Source organism: Pongo pygmaeus, chromosome 7 (genome assembly GCF_028885625.2).
Source record: "Pongo pygmaeus isolate AG05252 chromosome 7, NHGRI_mPonPyg2-v2.0_pri, whole genome shotgun sequence".
In the NCBI taxonomy this organism is placed as follows: domain Eukaryota; kingdom Metazoa; phylum Chordata; class Mammalia; order Primates; family Hominidae; genus Pongo; species Pongo pygmaeus.
This window is the reverse complement of record NC_072380.2, coordinates 85,876,845-85,890,405: the sequence shown is the minus strand read 5'-3', so window position 1 is coordinate 85,890,405 and position 13,561 is coordinate 85,876,845. Positions and strand designations below refer to the sequence as shown.

At 36.1% G+C, this 13,561-nt stretch overlaps 1 protein-coding gene across 27 annotated transcripts in view; it reads left to right on the top strand.

Moving 5' to 3' along the window:
- Nucleotides 1-13,561, top strand: part of STAU2 (staufen double-stranded RNA binding protein 2) — a 330,823-nt gene that overhangs the window by 16,347 nt on the left and 300,915 nt on the right. The window contains exon 4 of one of the 27 annotated variants that reach the window (XM_063668901.1): nt 9,861-9,924. The exons of the other annotated variants lie outside the window; for them this stretch is intronic. The gene's annotated coding sequence lies outside the window, so the exon portion shown is untranslated. The remainder of the gene's footprint in view (nt 1-9,860; nt 9,925-13,561) is intronic. 27 annotated transcript variants of the gene reach the window in all.

Sequence of the window (13,561 nt, the reverse complement as noted above, 5' to 3'; positions counted from 1 at the left end):
TTCCACGTAACTTAACTGCACCAGAACACTATTTAGAGGAATACAACAAAATTCAGAACCCAACAATGTAAAATTTAGTTTTTGTCATTCAGTCAAAAAATGCTTGCTTTGACGTTAGCAAGGGATAGAACATCTAGACAGAATATCGGTAAGGAACTAGAGGACCTGAACAACGGTGTAAATCAACTAGACCTAACAGACATACACAGAACATTCAGCAACAGCAAAATATGTATTCTTTTTTTTTGAAAGACGGAGTCTTGCTCTGTTACTCAGCCTGGAGTGCAATGTCTCCATCTTGGCTCACCGCAACCTCTGCCTCCGGAGTTCAAGTGATTCTCCTGCCTCAGCCTCCTGAGTAGCTAGGATTACAGGTGTCCACCACCACACCCAGCTAATTTTTGTATTTTTAGTAGAGACGGGGTTTTGCCGTGTTGGCCAGGCTGGTCTCAGACTCCTGACCTCAGGTGATCCACCCTCCTTGGCCTCTCAAAGTGCGGGGATTATAGGCATGAGCCACTGTACCCTGCCAAAATATATATTCTTTTAAAGTATACATGAAACATTCTCCAGGCTGTATTAGGCCACAAAACAAGTTTCAGTAAATTTAAAAAGATTGAAATCATGCTATGTATCTTCTCCAGTCACAGTGGAATGAAGTTAGTAATCATTAACAGAAGGAATACTGGAAAATTTACAAATATATGGAAATTTACAAATATGTGGGAATTAGAGAATACTTAGAAATAAATTAAAATGGAAACAATATATGTGACTTAAATGATGCAGTGAAAACAGTCCTGAGAGGGAAATTGTTAGCAATAAACATCTACATTAAAGAATAAAAAAGACCTCAAATAAATAATCTTACTTTACATTTTAAAGAAACTAGAAAATGCAAAGCTACCAGAAGAAAGGAAGTAAATAAAGATTAGAGTGAAGATAAATGAAATAGAGAATAGGAAAATAATATAGAGAATTAGTGAAACCAAAAGTTTGATTCTTTGAAAAGAGCAATGAAATTGACAAACCTTTTGCTAGACTGACAAAGAAACAACACAGATAGGTATAACTAAAAGTAGACGTGAGTGTGGGGACATTACTACTGACCTTAAACAAAAAGGATTAAAGAGAATACTATGAGCAATCTTATGCACAGATTAGATAACCTACATGAAATGGACACAGTTTTAGAAATACACATTACTAAAACTGACTCAGAAAGAAATAGAAAATATAACAGACTTACAAGTGAACAGATTGAATTAGTTAAAAAATCTCCCAAACTGAGATTACTTGAGCCTGGGAGGTTGAGACTGCAGTGATCCATGATTATGCCATTGCACTCCAACATGGATGATAGAGTGAGACCCTATCTCAAAACAAAACAAAAACTCCCAATCAAAAGTCCAGTACCATATTGCTTCTCTGGTGGATTCTACCAGATATTTAAAGAATAATACCAAATATTTAAATATTTAAAGAGTATGAGAATCGCTCTCATACTCTTCCAAAATATTGGAGAGGAGAGAGTAAGAATACTTCCTAACTCACTCTTTGAGGCCAGTATTATTACCTGATACCAAAGCCAAACAAAGACATAATGAGAAAATTACAGACCAATATTCCTTATTAATACAGATGCAAAAATATTCAACAAAATACTAGCAAACTGAATCTAGCAGCATATTTAAAGGAATATGCACCATGGCCAAGTGGGACTTATTCCCAGGAATGCAAGGGTGGTGTAGTACAACACATTAATAGAATGAAGTGGGGGGACACCCCCACGTGATTGTTTCAATTGATACAGTAGGCAGTTGATAAAATTCAACAGCTGTTCGTGATAGAAACGCTCAAAATTAGGAAGAGTAGGGAACTTTTTTTTTTTTTTTTTAACATTTCCTCAACATTCAGCATTTATGAAAAAACCCACAGCTAACATCCAACTCAATAGTAAAAGACTGAAATCCTTGCCCTTACGATTGGGAACAAGGCATGGATACCCATTCTCACCACAGTTATTCAAGTTGTAGTGGAAGTTATAGCCAGAGCAGTGTGACAAGAAAAAGAAACAAAGACATACAGATTTGGAAGGAAGAAATAAAACTGTCTCTATTTGCAGATGACATGGTCCTATATATAGAAAATCTGAAAGAATCCAGAAAAACCTCCACTAAAGCTAATAAATAACTTGAGCAAAGTTGTAGGTACAAGGTAAGACACAAAAAACATGTGTTTCTGTTTCCTTGCAATGAACAATCCAAAAAGAAATTTAAAAAGATTGCATTTATAATAGCATCCAAAAGCCTAAAGCAGTTGACTTGCTTATGAAAGACTTGTGCACTATAAACTACAAAACATGTTGAAATAAAGAAGACCTAAATAAGTGGGAAGACATTTTGTGTTCATGAATTGGAAGACTTTACATTGCCGTTAGGATGGCAATACTGTCCAAAGCAATCTCCAGATTCAATGCAATCTCTATCAAAATTCTATTGGCCTTTTTTTTTTTTTTGCAAAAGTTGGAAAGCTGATCCTCACATTCATATGGAATTGCAACAGATCCAAATAGCCAAAACAGTCTTGAAAAAGAAGAATAAAGCCAGAGGACTCATATTTCCCAATTATGAAACTTACTGCAAAGCTATAATGATCAAAATAGTGTGGTACTGGCATAAGGATAGATGTATAGACTAATAGAATTGAGAGTCCAGAATTAATATATCTGTAGGCAATTGATTTTTAACAAACATGCCAGGATGATTCAGTGGGGAAAGAATAATCTCTTCAAATGGTTTGGGGACCCCTGGAGATCCACATGCAAAACAATAAAGTTGGACCCCTACTTCATGCCATGTGTAAAAATTAACTCGTAAATGGACCAATGGCCAAAATACAAGAACGAAAACTTACAACTCAACAGCAAAAAAAAAAAAAAGCTCAACTAAAAAATGGGCAAAAGACTTGGAATAGACATTTACTCTAAGAAGATAAACACATCATTAATACTCAGCATCATTAGTGATCAGGGAGATGCAAACGAAAACCACAGTGAGATACCACTTCACAACTACTAGGATGGCCAGAATCAAAAGACGGGCAGTAACTAGTTTTGAGGATGATGTGGAGAAACTGGAACCCTTGTATGTTGCTGGTGGGAATGTTAAATGGTTCAGCCTCTGTGGAAAAAAGAGTTTGACAGTTCCGCAAAGGAACACATAGACTTCTCATATGACCCAGCAATTCCACTCCTAGGTATATACCCTAAAGAATTGAAAGCAGGTACTCAAACAAATACATGACCACACATGTTCATAGCAGCACTGTTTACAATAGCTAAATGGTGGAAACAACCCAAATGTCCATTAGTGGATGAATGAGTAACCAAATTGTAGTCTACATTCCATAAAATATTGTCTAGCGGTAAAGAAATGAAGTATGGATACATGCTACGATGCAGATGAACCTAGAAAACATTAAGTGAAAGAAGACACACACAAATGGTCACATATTGTGTGATTCCATTTATGTGAAATATTCACAATAGGTAATCTATGAGACAGAATGTAGATTGTTGCTTGCCAGGGCCTGGGGTTAAGGCTGAATGAGAAGCAACTGCCTAATGGGTGTTGAATTCCCTTTTGGGGTCATAACAGTGTTTTGGAACCAGGTATAGGTGGTAGTTGTACAACACTGTGAGTGGACTAAATACCACTGGAATGTTCACTTTATTTTTTATTTATTTTTTTGAGACGTAGTCTGCCTCAGTCGCTCAGTCTGGAGTGCAGTGGTGTGATCTCAGCTCACTGCAACCTCTGCCTCCCGGGTTCAAGGGATTCTTCTGCCTCAGCCTCCCCAGTAGCTGGGATTACAGGCACCTGCCACCACGCGCAGCTAAATTTTGTATTTTTAGTAGAGACGGGGTTTCACCATGTTGGCCAGGCTGGTCTGGAACTCCTGACCTCAAGTGATCCACCTGCCTCGGCCTCCCAAAGTGCTGGGATTACAGGAGTGAGCCACCGTGCCCAGCCGAATGTTCACTTTGAATGGATTAATTAGATATTATGTCAATTTTACCTGAATAAAATATTAAAATGCTTACAAAGAAGAATGAAAATACGACCCATAGCCAGGATTTAAAAATTTCCTGAAAAGAAAGAGACCCAGAAATGATAAAGATGATTTAGCAGGCAAAGATGTAGAAACAGTTGCTGCTAATATGCTCTAAATGTTCAAGACGCGAGGGGAAAACAGAAGGATGATGTGGAAATACATAGAAGATCTAAAAATAGAGATGAAGAATGCAGTATCTGAAATAAAATATATATTGGATGGGATTAATAGCAGATAAGACACGCATCAGTGGGCTTGAATAGATAACAATAGTGACTATCCAAAATGAAGCACAGGGTGGAAGGACTAAAGAAAAAACAGCATCAGTGAGCTGTGGGAAATATCGAGTGGTCTAAGACGTGTAATTAGAATCCTAGGAGAAGGGAGGGGAAACAGAAAATATTATAAGAAATAATGACTTTTATTTATTTATTTTTTATTTCAACAGTTTTTGGGGAACAGGTGGTGTTTGGTTACATGAATAAGTTCTTTAGTGGTGATTTCTGAGACTTTGGTGCACCCATCACCCAAGCAGTGTACACTGTACTCAATGTGTAGTCTTTTATACCTCATACCACTTTCATCCTTTCCCCAAGTCCCCAAAGTCCATTGTATCATTCTTATACCTTTACATCCTCACAAGCTTAGCTCCCACTTATGAGTAAGAATGTATGATGTTTGGTTTTCCATTCCAGAGTTACTTCAGTTAGAATAAGTCTCCAGTTCCATCCAGGTTGCTGTGACTGACATTAAGAAATAATGACTTTAAACCTCTGTTCTCTGTTTGGTAGAAACTATAAACCTGTAGATGATGGTAAGAAGTCAACCTAAAGTAGAAGAAATATTAAAAAAAAAAAAAACCTAACCACGCACATCATAATCAAGTAGCTGAAAATTGGTGGTATTGAAATAAAAATTTTTTTGTTGTTGTTGTTGAGACAGGTCTTGAGACAGGTTTCCCAGGCTGGAGTGCAGTGGCACGATGATGGCTCATTGCAGCCTCGACCTCCCAGGCTGAAGCAGTCCTCCCACCTCAGCCTCTCAAGTAGCCAGGATTACAGACATGCACCACTATACCTGGCTAATTTTTATATATTTTGTTGAGAAGGGGTTTTGCCATGTTGCTCAGGTTGGTCTCCCAACTCCTGGACTCAAGTGATTCACCTGCCTCGGCCTCCCAAAGGGCTGGGATTACAGGCATGAGCCACTATGCTCGGTTAATTTTTTTATTTTTAGTAGAGATGGGTGGGGTTTTGCCATGTTGGCTAGGCTGGTCTTGAACTCCTGACCTCAAGTGATCCCACTCACCTTGGCCTCCCAAAGTGTTGGGATTACAGGTGTGAGCCACCATGCCTGACCCATTTTTAACTTTTAAAAAGATAATTGACTAAAACAAAAATACTAACAATGCCTTAAGGGCTTATACATAGAAATTAATTGATGTCAGTAGCATAAAGAATGGGATAAGGGAAAGGGAAGTATAGAATTTTTAGGTGCTTATATCATACATGAAGTGGAATGATATTTGAAGGTAGGCTGTGTATGTTTTAGAACAATTCCTATACGACAAAATAAAAATAGTAAGCCTATGTAGGATATAAAGTGGATACTAAAAATAATCAGTCTAAAAGAAGATAGATAAAGATGAAGAAAGGAACAAATAACAGGACAAAAACGTAGCAAAACAGTAGATATAAATCTAGTAATATTGATAATTATAATAAATGTAAATGACTTAAATGCTAAATTTAAAAGGCAAAGATTGTCAGATGGTATAGAAAAGCAAGACTCAAGTACAGATGCTTCTTGACTTATGATGGTGTTAGGTCCTGTTAAACCCATTGTAAGATGAAAATATTGAAAGTCAAAAATATATTTCATACACATAATTAACTGGGCATGGTGGCTCATGCCTATATCCCAGCACTTTGGGAGGCCAAGGCTGGCAGTTAATTTGAACCTAGGAGTTCAAGACCAGCCTGGACAACATGGTGAAAACCCATCTCTACAAAAAATACAAAAATTAGCTGGATGTGGTGGTGTGCACCTGTAGTCCTAGCTACTTGGGAGGCTGAAGTGCGAGGGTTGCTTGAGCCCAGGAGGTCAAGGCTGCAGTGAGTTATAGTCTTCATTGCATTCTAGTCTGGGTGACAGTGGGACCTTGACTCAGAAAAAAAAAAAAAAAAATATATATATATATACACACACACACACACACACAACCTACTGAACATCATAGCTTAGCCTAGCCTACCTTAAATGTGCTCAGAACACTTAAATTAGCCTACAGTTAGGCAAAATCATCTAACATACATCCTATTTTATAATAAAGTGTTAAATATCTCATTATAATTTATTGAATGTGATACTGAAAGTGAAAAATAGAATGCTTGTATAGGTACTTCAGTATGGTTTCTACTGAGTGCATATCACTTTGTCACTACGGTAAAGTTGAATCATAAGGTGAACCATTGTAAGTCAGGGACCATATATTTACGATGTTTACAAGAAACTCATTTTAAATAGATACAGATAGATTAAATATACAAGGATGGGTGGGGACTTTTGCATCTGGTCCATGTGGTGTAACAAGGATCATGTTTACTGTCCTCTTGAAACAATCCTACCCCTCTTCTCCAAAAAACAAAATATGTAGAAACAACAATGATTAAGACATTCAGGTCAGTGATTCTTGAGAGAAGAAACAAACAAGGTGAGTCCTACAATTGCCCCAGGCCTACTGCACAGAGAGATTTTCCAGGATGTGACACAGAGAGTAGAAACTGAGATGTGGAGTCTGGCAAACTCTTGAGTTGAGAAGATGTTGCTGCTCTGGAGCGAACTAGTAAATTATAAAAGCAAGACTTGAACAAACTGTTTCCAAATTACTCAACTGTATCCCTAGACAAAGTCCAAAAAGATTTATAGGAGTCATATAGCAAGGTAAAATGAACAAGGTATGTCATTCAGTTAAAGATTACCATGTATGCAAAGAAGCATGAAATATGACCCATAATTATGAGAATCATCAATCAAAATTGACATGGAACTGACACAGATGATAGAATTAGCAGAGGGCATTAAAACATTATAACTGTATTCCATGTATTCAAAAAGTTAGAGATACAGAAGAGACAAAAAGACCCATATCAAACTTACAACGATGAAAACTACAACTGAGATGAAAAATATATGGTATGAGATTAATGGTAAATTAGATATTGCAGAAAAAATTATGAATTAACTTGAAGGCAGAGCAATAGAAACCATCCAGAATGAAGCATAGAGAAAAAAGAAAAAAAGTCAGTGAGCTGTGGGACACTCAAGCAGCCAAGTAGACGAATAATTGTAGTTCTCAAGGGACATAATATACAGAAGAATGTATTTTAAGAAATAATGGCCAAAAATGTTTTAGACTTAAGCCATAAACCTACAGATAAAGAAGCTGAATGAGTTTTAAGTATAAGAAATGTAAAACTACACCAAGGTATAGCAGGTCCTCAAATAATGTTTCAACATCATTTTGTCATAATGTTGATGACAGAAAAAGAATTAATTCCTGGCTGGGGCCAGTATTGGTGTAATGTTTGCATGTTCTTCCCATGTCTACATGGGTTTTCTCTGGGACTTCAGTTTCCTCCCACATTAGGGAGATGTGAGCATTAGGTTAATTGGCTTCTCTAGATTGCCAGAGATATGCACATTAGGTTAATTGGCTTCTCTAGATTGTTCCAGTATGAGTTAGTCGGGGTGTGTGTGCGCGCACACGCGCGCACTCTAGTATGGAATAGCATCCTGTCTAAGGCTGGTTTCTGCCTTGTGCCCTGAGCGGCTAGGATACGCTTTGACCACCTGTGACCCTGAACTAGAAGAATTGGGTAAATAATTATCTTACTTGTTTTTATTAATCTTTCTTAAGTGTATGTGTAGCTCACATTGATTTCATTGTTAAATATTAGAAGTGTTTTGGTATTTATTTAGAAGTTTGGTGATGTTTTTGTAACTAGAAATACACTGTAGGAACTTAACACTTGTTTATATTGATTGGACCATGGTAAAATTGGTTCTATTCTACTTCGTTTCACTTGAAGTTGCAGCTTCCAAGAACTTACTGATGATGTTAAGTGAGGACTTACTGTACATTATAATCAAATTGTTGAAAGCAAATGATAAAGAGAAAATCTGAAAAGCAGTCAGAGAAGGAGATATGGTCATTTTGTGTGTAGAGGAAGAAAGATAAAGATGATTATCTTAATAGACTTATCAGAAACGATATAAGCAAACAAACTGGGGAAGCATCTTTAAAGTACTGAAAGATGAAAAATGTCAATATATAATTCTGTATTTGACAAAAATATGTTTCTAAAATAAAGATGAGATAAAGATGTTTACAACATAGAAGCAGAAAGAATTTATTGCTAACATTTCCCCTCTGGAAGAAAATTTAAAAGCAATTCTTCAGACAGCAGGAAAATGATACCAGATGCAAATATGGAGTTACATGAAAGAAAGAACACTAGAAATGGTAACTACTTGGGTAAATACATAAGATTTTTTTTCTTATTAGTTAAATCTCCTTAAAAGATAACTGACTGCTTAAAGCAAATATATTAACAAGCTGTTGTGGGGTTTATAACTTATCTAAAAGTAAAATGCATGATAACAATAGCTAAAAGGCAGGGAGGGAGAAATGGAGGTATACTGTTATAAGATTCTTTTGCTCTGTGTGAGGTGATAATATCACTGGAAGATAGACTGTGGTAAGTTAAAAAGGTATTCTGTAAACTCTAGAGTAGCCCCTAAAATAGCAAAATAGAGAGTTACAACTAATAAGCCAATAAAAAGGAGATAAAATGGAGTCACACAAAATAATTCAACAGAAGTCAAAAAAGAAGAAAAAAGGAACAAACACCAAATGGGACAAATATAAATAGCAAGATGATAGAATCAAACCTAACCATATGAATAATCACACTAAATGTAAATAGTCTAAACACTCCAATTTAAAGGCTGAATTTGTCAGATTGGATATAAAAGCAAGATCCAACTATATGCTTGCCTACAAGAAATAGTTTATAAACATAAACAGGTTAAAAGTAAAAGAATGGGAAAAGATATAATATGGTAACCTAGTCAAAAGCAACTTGGAGTGGCTATATTAATATTAAAGTATATTTCAGAGCAAGGAATATTTCCAGGGATAAAGAAGGTCATTTCATTTATAATGGTAAAGAGGTCAGTTAAGAGGATATAATGATGTTACATGTTTATGCACCTAATAACAGAGCTTCAAAACACATGAAACAAAAACTAATAGAAATGCAAGGAGAAATTGAGAAATCCAGTCATAATTGGAGATTTTAGTAACCCCTGTCAGTAATTGATAGAAGTGGACAGAAAATGATCAAAGATATGGTAGACTTGAATAACTGTTAACCAACTTGACTTGATTGCATTTATAGAACACTGTACCTAAAAAGAGTAGAATACATATTTGTTCACAAGTTTATCCAAAACATTTGCAATGATAAACCATATTTTGGGCCATAAAGCACTTTTTTTTTTTTTTTTGGAGGTGGGGTTTTGCTTTGTTCATGCTGTAGTGAAGTGGTACCACCATGTCTCACTGCAGCCTTGACCTCCTGGGCTCAAACAATCCTCGCATTTCAGCTCCCTGAGTATCTAGGACTATAAATGTGTGCCGCCACACCCAGCTAATATTCTTTTTTTTTTTTTTTTTGTAGTGTTGTGATCTTACTGTGTTGCCCAGGCTGGGTTCAGCCTGATTCTCTGAACTCCTGGGTTCAGGTGATTCTCCTGCCTCTGCCTCCCAGACTCCTAGGATTACATGCGTGAGCCACAGTACCTGGCCATGAAACAAGTCTTAAATGAATTCAAAAGGATTCAAGTCATTAAAAAATTGTATCTGATTACAGTGGAATTAGGAATCATTAACAGAAAGATTCTTGGGAAATCTCTAAATATTTGGAAATTAAAAAATATAAGTAATCTATGGTTTAAAAAGAAGGAGAGGTAAATTAGAAAGTATTTTAAACTAAATGACAACAGCAATACAACATTAGAAGATATTACTAAAACAGTATTTAGGGAGAAATTTATAGCTCCAAATGTATATATTTTGAAAGAAGAATGAACTCAAATAACTCAAATATTTGACTTCAGCTTCCATCTTAAGAGACTAGAAAAAGAAGAGCAAATTAATCCCAAAGGAAGAAAGGAAGAAGAAAATGGATAACATGAATAGCTTTTTTTTTTGAGATAGGGTCTCACTCTGTCGTCCAGGCTGGAGAGCAGTGGTCTGATGATAGCTCACTGTGGCCTTGACCTCAAGTGATCTTCCCACTTCAGCCTCCTAGCTGGGACTTCAGGCACATGCTACCATGCCTGGCTAATTTTTTTATTTTTAATTTTTGTAGAGATAAGGTTTCACCATGTTGCACTGACTGGTCTCCAGCTCCGGGGCTCAAGTGATCCTCTTGCTTTGGCCTGAAGTGATAGGATTACAGACATGAGCTATCATGCCTGGCCCTGAGTAGCTTTTTATATGTTAAAGAAATAAAAATTGTAGTAAAAGTCTACTTAAAAAGAAAACTCTAGGTCCAGATAGTTTCACTGGTGAATTATACGAGTTAAGGAAAAAGTAATATCAATTTTATGTGCTTTTAAAAATATTGAAGTGGAAGGAATTTTTTACAAGGCTCATAATGCCAGCATTACTGGGATACCAGAATCAGACAAATACATTTTAAGGAAATTACAGACCAGTATGTCTCATAAATACAATTGCAAAAACCTAAACAAATTTTCAGCAAATCTAATTCAACAGTTTATTAAAAAGATAATATGTTATGACCATGTGGAGTTTATCTCAGGAATGTGGGGTTGGTTTAATGTTCAAAAAAATCAGTAGTGTAATTTACCATATTAATGAACTAAAAAGCAAAAATCACATGATCATCTCAATAGATGCAGAAAAATCATTTGATAAAATCTAATATTCAGTATCATAAAGACTCTCAGCAAACTAGGAGTGGAAGTGAACTTTCCCAGTCTGCTAATGTGCTTCTGTGAAAAACCTTATTAGCTGACCTTGTACTTATTGGTGAAAAACTGGACCTTTTTTTTTTTTTTTTTGAGAGAGTCTTGCTCTGTCGCCCATCCTGGAGTGGCACGATCTCGGCTCATTGAAAGCTCCGCCTCATGAGTTCATGCCATTCTCATGCCTCAGCCTCCCTAGTAGCTGGGATTACAGGCACCAGCCACTATGTCTGGCTAATTTTTTTGTATTTTTTAGTAGGGACGGGGTTTCACCAGATTAGCCAGGATGGTCTTGATCTCCTGACCTTGTGATCCACCCGCCTCAGCCTCCCAAAATGCTGGGATTACAGGCATGAGCTACGGCGCCCGGCCGAAACTGGACCCTTTTTTTAAAAAAAGAAGAAGACGGGATGTCCACTTTAACCAGTTCCGTTTGATGTTGCCGTGGAGGTTCTAGCCCATGCCATCATGCAAGAGAAGGAAATACATGGTATTCAGATTGGAAAGAAATGAATAAAACTGTCCTTATTCACAGATGACCTGCTTGTCTATGTAGAAAATCTGATGGAATCCTATTAGAACTAATGAATTAGTATAGCAGAGTTGCAGGATAGAAGAGCAGTATGCAAAAACCAATTGTGTTTCTATATATTAGCAGAGAACAATCATAAATGAAAATAAAAGAGTAGCATTTTCAAAAGCATAAAAAATATGAACTGCTTAGGGATAAGTCTAACAAAATATGTTAAAGAAAATGAGAACTACAAAATACTGCTGCAAGAAATTAAAGGATACCTAAATAAGATACAGTTGATTCTCATTATTCATGGATTCTTTACCTGGGAATTTGCTTACTCACTAATTTTTATTTGTAACCCCAAAACCAATACTTGCAGTGCTTTTGTGGTCATTCTCAGACACTTGCAGGGGCAAAACATTTTGAATCACCCGGTGCACACATACCCAGCTGGGATCAAACAAGACAGTGCTCTGCTTTCTTATTTTGGGTTTCATATTGTAAGCAAGTAGCCCTTCTTGGTTTATTTAGTGCTGCGTTTTTTGCATGTTTGTGCTTTTTGTTGGTTATTTTGATGTTTAAAATGTTTAAAGTGTAATGTTTAAGTGCCATATAGTGTTTCTAAGTACCGGGAGGCTCTGATATGCCTTACGGAGAAAATATGTGTATTAGATAAGCCTTATTCAGGCAGGAGTTAAACAGTACTATTGGATGTGAGTTCAATGTTAATGAATCACTAACATATTAGTAATACATCTAGACAAGAAGTCTTTAAACAGAAACACATAAAACATGACATATGATCAGTTCACAAAAATGTCACCAGAAGCTTGCAAGAACCTAATACTTTAGTTCCCCTGAGAGCAATGGCTCTATAATTGCTAATTCACGTAACAGTCATTGACACATTATTATCTCAATAATGAGAAGTGACTGTATATCCTGTTCGTGGGTTGGAATACTCAACTTTGTTAAAATGTTGATTTTCACCAAATTAGTCTATAGATTTAAAAGACTTATATTTCAGTCTTTGCAGACTTTTTTATAGAACTGCACAGGATGATTCTAAAATTCATATGGAAATTTAAAGAACTTTAAACAACTGTGAAAAAGAACAGTGTGGGAGCCAACACTACCTAATTTCAAGAATTATAAAGCTGTAAAATAGTCTGGCATGAAAATAGGTAAATAGGCGGGAGAATAGCTTGAACCCAGGAGGCAGAGGTTGCAGTGAGCCGAGATGGCGCCACTGCACTCCAGCCTGGGCGACAGAGCGAGACTTCGTCTCAAAAACAACAACAACAACAACAAAGACAAATAGATTAGTGAAAACAGAATTGGTAGTCCAGAAATAAACTCCTATATATGTAGATAACTAATAATTTTGACAAAGGCATAAAGGCAATGTAGTGGGAGAAATGTAGCCTTTTCCACAATTGGAAACAATTGGATATTGATATACAAAAAATGGATTCATACCTTGCACTGTATACAAAAACTAACTCAAAATGGCTTCTGGACTTAAATGTAAAACCTAAAACTATAATGTTCATGGAAGAAAACAGGAGAAAAAAATTTTTAGACCTCAGTTAGGTAATAATTTCTTAGATATACATTAAAAGTACAAACTATAAAAATTGATAAATTAGACTATTAAAATCTGCTCTTTAAAAGACACTGGTAAGAGAATAAAGAGAAAAGCCACAGTTTGGGAAATAAATTTTTATTTTTTTCATAGTGATTCCCCTTTATTATTTTCTAAGATGACTGTCCATTTGCTCCAACATTGTTAGCAATTCATCTTTTTCCTACTACTTTATTTATTTTTTTTGGAGACAGAGTCTTGCTCTGTTCCCCAGGCTGGAGTGC